This window comes from Euphorbia lathyris, chromosome 10 (assembly GCF_963576675.1).
Source record: "Euphorbia lathyris chromosome 10, ddEupLath1.1, whole genome shotgun sequence".
Classification (NCBI taxonomy): domain Eukaryota; kingdom Viridiplantae; phylum Streptophyta; class Magnoliopsida; order Malpighiales; family Euphorbiaceae; genus Euphorbia; species Euphorbia lathyris.
In genome coordinates, this window is record NC_088919.1 from 18480314 (window position 1) to 18487682 (window position 7369).

Consider the following 7369-nt stretch of genomic DNA (forward strand, 5'->3'; position numbering starts at 1 on the left):
TATCCAGTCTATCCCCTCTTCAGAGAAAGGGTTGATTAAAGAGGTTAGTAGTTCGTATCCTCTTACTAATGTTCCTATTGGTAAGGCTATGGGAATCAAGAAACTTAATATAAAGAGACCTATAGCCAAACCTAAAAAGAACTATAATCTTGTGGATTCTTTGGATAAAAGGGGGCCTTCAGGATCCTCTGCTAGGCTCTCCGGAGCCCCGAATAAATACCTGTTATAGGGGTTTGGTCTCGTGTCAGTAGTCCTCCTTTCTGATGGACTTCTTCGTTTGGAATGTTAGAGGGGCGGCTAGCAAGGCAACCCGCATCCATGTAAATGATCTTATTAAGCAGTTTAATCCTTCTTGTTTTGTTCTTCTGGAAACCAAGGTCAGTGGTTCCAAAGCAGATGAAGTGGTTAGCAAATTTAAAAATTGGAGTTGTGTTAGATCGGAGGCTACTGGTCGGGCTGGAGGGATTTGGATTTTTTGGAAGCCAGGTCAAGTTAATATTGACATTATCAGGATGGATAGACAATTTATCCATTGTAAGGTTTGTTGCCCTGGTAACAGTCCTTTCTTTATCACCTTAGTGTATGCCGATCATGTGCTATCTAATCGGAGAAGACTGTGGGAGATCCTTTTTTCTATCAGTACTAGCATGAGGGATGCTTGGATGGTGGCAGGGGACTTTAATGATATTGGCCTTATGAGTGACTAAAGGGGAGGGGGTAATAATTATGTGAACCGGTGCCTTAATCATAAGCAGAGTATGGATTTATGCGGGCTTTCTGACTTTGGGGCCGCTGGTCATAAGTTCACCTGGAAAAGGAACAACGTGTTTGTTCGCTTGGACAAGGTTTATGCTAATACTGCTGCTATATATAGATTCCCTGAGGTTAATGTTCTTAACCTCCCTTTCCATCATTCTGACCATTGTCCTATCCTGGTTAATCTGGTTAAAGGAAATAGACCTAAAGGAAACAGACCTTTCAGGTATCTTGTTGCTTGGGATTCTCATCCTGAGTTTAAGAACTTTGTCAAATGTAATTGGCTTCCTCACTCTGATGTTCTTCGTGCTGCTGAGGGTTTCAGGAGGAAGGTGGAAGGGTGGAATAAAAACACCTTTGGCCACATTATTAGAAGGAAGAACAATCTGCTGAAAAGGATGGAAGGCACTCAACGTAGCTTGGAGGTTCGTTATGACCATAATCTTAATTGTCATCTCAGATCCCTTCAAAATGAGTTGGAGGCTGTTCTTAGACAGGAGGAGCTTCTTTGGTTTCAAAAGTCTAGAAAGGCATGGATTAAGGATGGGGACCGAAATATCAGGTTCTTCCACCTTTCTACGATTATTAGGAGACAGAGAAATAGGATCAATGCTATTAAAGATTCCAATGGTGTTTGGATTTTCGAGGAAGAGGATATCCGGCGGGCTGCCCTCGAGTTCTACAAAGACCTCTTTAAGGAGGATGTTGTGAACTTAATGGGTGCCCACTCTGGGATTTCCTTTCCTAGATTAGGGGAGGAAGTTATCAAGGAAGCTTTCCAGCCTGTTGACCTGAAAGAAATCGATAAGGCTTTTTTCAGTATCGGCTCCACTAAGGCTCCGGGTATCGATGGTATTCCTGCTAGTTTTTATCAGAAATACTGGGACGTTGTAAAAGAGGGTATTTACAACTTTGTGTTAGGGGTTTTTGGAGGTTCCACTGATGTAAGTCAGGTTAATAAGACCCTCTTAGTTCTGATCCCGAAAGTTGTGAAACCTTCATCCTTTTTTCAGATGAGGCCTATCAGTCTTTGCAATGTGCTTTATAAAGCTATCACGAAGATTGTGGCCAATAGAATCCGGCGTATCCTCCCGGATATTATTAGCCAGAACCAAGGGAGTTTTGTTCCAGGCAGGCAAATGATGGATAATATCGTCATTGCCCAGGAGATGGTCCATTCCATGAAGATAAAGAAAGGTAGGAAAGGGATTGTGGCTCTTAAGCTGGATTTAGAGAAAGCCTATGATCGCCTGAACTGGAGCTTTCTTCTGGATAGTCTGCTTAAAGCAGGTATTCCTGAAAACTGGAGGAGGTTAATTGAAATCTGCATTTCTTCTCCTACTTTCCAGGTTATGATTAATGGAGATATGTCTGATGAGTTCTCCCCTTCTAGGGGAATTCGCCAAGGTGATCCTATGAGCCCCTTCCTGTTTGTTATTGCTATGGAAAGATTGTCTCACTTGATCCAAGAGGCAGTTAGCAAGGGCCTTCTCCACCCCGTTTCCATCAATAAACATTGCCCTCCTATTACCCACTTATTCTTTGCTGATGATGTGATGCTTTTTGTTGAAGGATCAGAGGATCAAATTAGTATGGTGATGGATATTCTTAACTGCTTTTGTATGGCGTCTGGCCAGAAGATTAATATCCAGAAGTCCAGGATGCTTTGCTCTAAAAACATGAATATTAGCTTGAGCAGAAGACTTAGTAATCTCTCCGGTATTCCTCTTACTCAATCCTTGGGGAAGTATCTTGGGATTCCTCTTCATAGTGACAGAGTCTCTAAAGCTTCCTTTAAAGATACTCTGGACAAAGCTAACGGTCTGTGTGCTAGTTGGAAAGCTAATTCCCTTTCTCTAGCTAGTCGTCTTACCTTAATCCAGTCAGTCAATTGTGCGGCCCCAAACCATATTATGCAAGCCTGTGGGCTCCCTGAGCCGGTTCTTAAAGATCTGGATAAAATTAACCGGCGTTTCCTTTGGGGAGAGTCTGGGAATGGGAGGAAGGTTCACCTGGTCCTTTGGGAGGAGGTCTGCCAGCCAAAGAGCAAGGGGGGTCTGGGCATCACACAAGCAAGAGATAACAATAAGGTCCTCTTGATGAAGCTTCTTTGGAGAATGTGGCAAAACCCTTCCTCTCTTTGGGTTCGTCTTCTCTATGGTAAGTATCAGAAAGATAAAGTTTTTGGTGGCCCGAAGGAGAGAGTTGTCAATTGTTCCTTCCTCTGGAAAGGGCTCAATGCTGTGTTTGCAGAGTTCTGTACTGGAGTAGGTCTGGAGGTTGGAAATGGCCAGTCTATCAGTTTCTGGTATGATTCTTGGATTGGTAACAAGCCGCTTATAGAAGTGTGTATTTCCCCCCTCCTAGTGGCACCCTTTGCTGGAAAATTGCCGATGTGGTAAACTCTGAAGGTGACTGGATCTGGTCGAAGTTTGAGCCCTTCTTTAATCTGGACACTCTCCTGAAAATTAGAGGTATCAAAGTCAGCAATCAAGTGGAAGATAAGGATAAACACTGCTGGGCCCTGACTAACAATGGAGTATATTCTTGCAAATCAGCCTATGATGCCTTTTCTCCTAACAGGGATGAGCCTCCCTTAGAAATCTGGAAGTCTATCTGGGCCCTTAAAATCCCTTATCGTATGAGAAGTTTTCTGTGGCTGGGAGTCAAGAACAGGTTGCTCACTAACGCTGAAAGACACAGAAGGCACTTGACGGATTCAGGAGCCTGTAGTAGATGCAGTGGGCAGGTTGAAACCTTGTGTCATGTTCTTAGGGACTGCCCTAAAAGTAGAGAGGTTTGGAGTAAGGTTCTGCCTACCCACCTTCTCCATTCCTTTTTGACTCATTCTGAGGTTGACTGGTTCTTAGAGGGAGCTAGGGGTAAGTTATTAGCTAATATGGATCATGGTGACATTTTCTTTGCTATTATTTGTCACTAAATTTGGAAATGGAGGAATGATGAGTTATTTGCTGAGAAGACTATCTTTATCCCTGACTTACTTGATTTCTTCTCGAAAAAACTCTCTGTTAATTTATCTAGCTTTAGAGGGGAGCCCCTTGTTTGCCCTTCCCAGGATAAAGTGGTCCAGTTAGTTGGTTGGAGTAAACCTAGAGAAGGGGTTGTGAAGCTTAATACGGATGGCTCCTGCCTTAATAATGGCAGAATTGCTGCTGGAGGAGTTCTCAGGGATGCTGATGGCGCTTGGCTGGCTGGGTTTACTCATAACTTGGGGATTGGCTCATCCTTCTCTGCTGAGCTCTGGGGAATTCTGTCAGGCATTAAACTGGCTATTCGCTTGGGTATCAAGAGTCTTTCGGTGGAATCGGACAACTTGGTGGCTATTAATAGGATTTCTGATGGCCAGGCTTTCTGTCTGAGTAGCCAGAATCTTATCAAAGCTATTTTGAGGCTTCGTCCTGCCTTTGAGACTCTTAGCTTCTCCCATATTTTCAGGGAGCAAAACCGCGTCGCGGACCGCTTGGCAGCTGCTGGGCATGGGGGGATGTTAGGTGTATCTACCCTTTCTACTCCTCCTTCTTTTCTTTTGTCTACTCTTTTTAAGGATAGGATTGAGGTCAGCCTTCCTAGACTGATTCCGAGTTAGTTTTGCTTGTTTTTTTGTTTTTCTTTCCCTTCCTACCAAAAAAAATTATATGATTATTTAATATATTATCAAAATGTATAATGTCATAAACTCTTAAAATATACACGTGTTAAATATAAAACCTTCTAGAAATTTCTACCCTATCTTACGGCCAAAGCTATAATTTTTACCCTAGTTGAACTATTATTTAAAAGGGAGATAAGCGGTGGCCGTAAATATTGTTTTGTAAGGGGAAGATGAATTTAGTTTTGGGTGAAAATATTTAAAAGAAAAAGAAAAAAAGGCCGCACGTGCAGTGCATCAAAGGGATTGCAGAAAGTGGTCGGTGTAAAAAAACAATTCTTGGCAGCTTCCGACATGAGAAGCAGTTGAAGGAGCTCGCAGACAAAGTTCCAGCACCTGTGAAAGAGAAGGTAGAGGGAAAACTGAAGGAGCTCAAGGATGCAATTGATGAACGATCAACCCAGGTAATAAAAGATGCCATGGCTGCTCTCAATCAAGAAATAATGCACCTTGGTACCAGCCAGGTGCAGGAGGTGCTGGTCCCGACCCTGCAGCAGGTAGTGAACCTTCAGATTCATCAAGCAAGGGCCCTGATGGAGATGTTATCGATGCAGACTTCACCGACAGCAAGTGAGAGGGGAAATATTTTAGGCATTGAAGGGAAGTGAGCGAGAACATATTGTTTTTAAAAAGTACAGAGAAAAAAGAGCACCAAATAGCAAAATCAAAATTTATGATCCTACTAAAATTGGAGAAAGTGGCCGGCAATTCAATACACCAAACCAAACGAACAAAGTTAAAGCACATGAAACCCCACAATCGAAAAAGAAAACCCCACCAATCAATACAATCACCACAGACGGTAACAAAGCTTAGGTATCTTCTCTTTTTTCCTTCGATTTTGTCTGTAATCTGAATTTCATTGTTTCCCAATCTTCTATAGTTTATTCATTTTTTAGTCTCTTCAACCTAGGAAAACTCATCAAAGAGAATTAAGTTAAGAAGCTTATACTTCTTGTTAAATGGGATAAATATTTGGGTGTTGATTCCAAAAAATTGACCTTTTGTGGTGATTTAACTATACTAGTGGTGTCATTTGCTTTCCAACGAGGGCAACACTTTGTACCTTAGGAAAGGAAACAGTTTAATTGCTAAGTATGAATATGCGTAACATTTTGTGGCAGAAATCATATTCTTTCTGTTGATATTGCAGCACTGGGGATATTTGTTTTATCTGGTATGATTCTGCTACCATTTCTTCTGCCTGTTGCTGCAACAGCTAAGGGTTCTAAAGTAGCAAATGCTACAAGTGAGGACTCTTTCAATGACTTTGACAAAATTGTCAATGGGTAATGTTGAGGTATGTTCTAATTTCTGAACCTTTCCGTGATCTGAAACTGTTTTGGTTTGTTTTCTAGCATGTGATGGAAGGCTTATTTACAGAAATGATTGGTGTTTCTCTTCTACTGTGCAGGAAGAAAGTCCAAGGTTTTGGGCGTTCCTCATTGCTACTTACTGAGTTTCTTTTTGTTACCTATTGGCTGTTGTCAAAAGCATACCTACATGTTTCTAGGATGAAGACCATTTCGAAGATGTGATGTCATCAAGGATCATTTGCTTGATGTACATTTTGTGTGCATCTCTCTTACTTCATATTTTGAGTGTTGAAGCATCTGCAACTTCAGTATTTCTTTCCACTTATCATAAATATTATAGGTTAGAGTGGAATCATTCTTTCTTTTTTTTTTTTTTTTTTTTTTAACAAGATACCGGATTATATTAAAGAAGACATGAAATGATCCTTACAAACAGCGGATGATAGCCAAATAGGAATAGTAAAGCAGGAAAACTCGTTAGCATTGAAAAGGGCATGCCTTGCAATGACATGTGCAACCCCATTCGCTGAACGAGGAGAGAAAGACACCGAACAATCGGTTCTGTTAGAAAGAAGAAATTGACAATCTCTTATAATGGTTCCAAAATCTGATAGATCATCTTTATGAGTATTGACAGCGTCCACAACTCGCTTGGCATCACATTCAAAGATAACATTGCTGCAATTGAGTGAAAATGTCCATATAATCGCTTGGCGCAATGCAATAGCCTCAGCTGTAGCAGCAGCTATATAACCATCATTCCAAGCACTATAACAAGCCATAAAAGTGCCATCTGAACTCCGCAACACCGCTCCCATACTAATTTTATCAGCATCCAGAAAAGTAGCAGCATCGCAGTTGCATTTTACTTGGCCTCTTCTAGGTTTCGTCCAACCAACATCACGTCTCTCCCTATTTGAAAGATATCGACCAGCAGTAGGTGCTCGGCGAGCAGCAACAGAAGGTGCTCGCTGAGCAGCAGCAACAACATGAGAAGGATGTCGAACAACAGTAGGTGCTTGATAGGGGTCAAAAAAACCCTATCTTTTAGTACGGTTTTAGGGACTATTTTGTATCTTTTATTTTCTTTTTATTTACTTTAATAGCAATTTATTATTGTTTTGTCAATTTTAGGTTTTTAAATTACTTTTTAGCTTTTTATTAAATATTCCTAACTTTTGTCAAGTATTTTGTCACTTTTAATAAATTAATATCTATATGTGATAACCCGCGAAGCCCAAAACGGGTTATACTCATTTCGCAAGCCCAGCCCATATTAAAGCCCCATGGGCTAAGATTGGACGGGACCCGAATGAAGGAAGCGGGCGCAGCGAGTAAACCGCCCCTAATTCCTAAACGGAGCGACAAGACTCCCACTCAGAACCACGTTCGTTGCCATGAAGACCACGAAAGGGACATGGCCTAAAAAGGGGGAACCGCCCTCAGAACGTGGCCCACTAAGGAGTAACCGCCCTCGACGGTTACCCAAAAATACCTATAAAAGGCCTTAAGAATAAGGGGGAAGGTACGTTCACATTTTTTCCCACAAAGCTATTGCTAAATTATAGACTCATCCTTACAAAAACTGACTTGATCGTCGGAGAGTTTTCCCGGAGATCCTGTCTCC

General features: G+C 41.6%; 1 long non-coding RNA gene across 1 annotated transcript; it reads left to right on the plus strand.

Moving 5' to 3' along the window:
- Nucleotides 1-4728: 4728 nt before the first annotated feature.
- Nucleotides 4729-6177, plus strand: LOC136208322 (uncharacterized). Its single transcript, XR_010677085.1, has 3 exons — nt 4729-5242; nt 5580-5726; nt 5841-6177. It is a non-coding gene; the product is annotated as an uncharacterized lncRNA (long non-coding RNA).
- The last annotated feature ends 1192 nt before the right edge of the window (nt 6178-7369 follow it).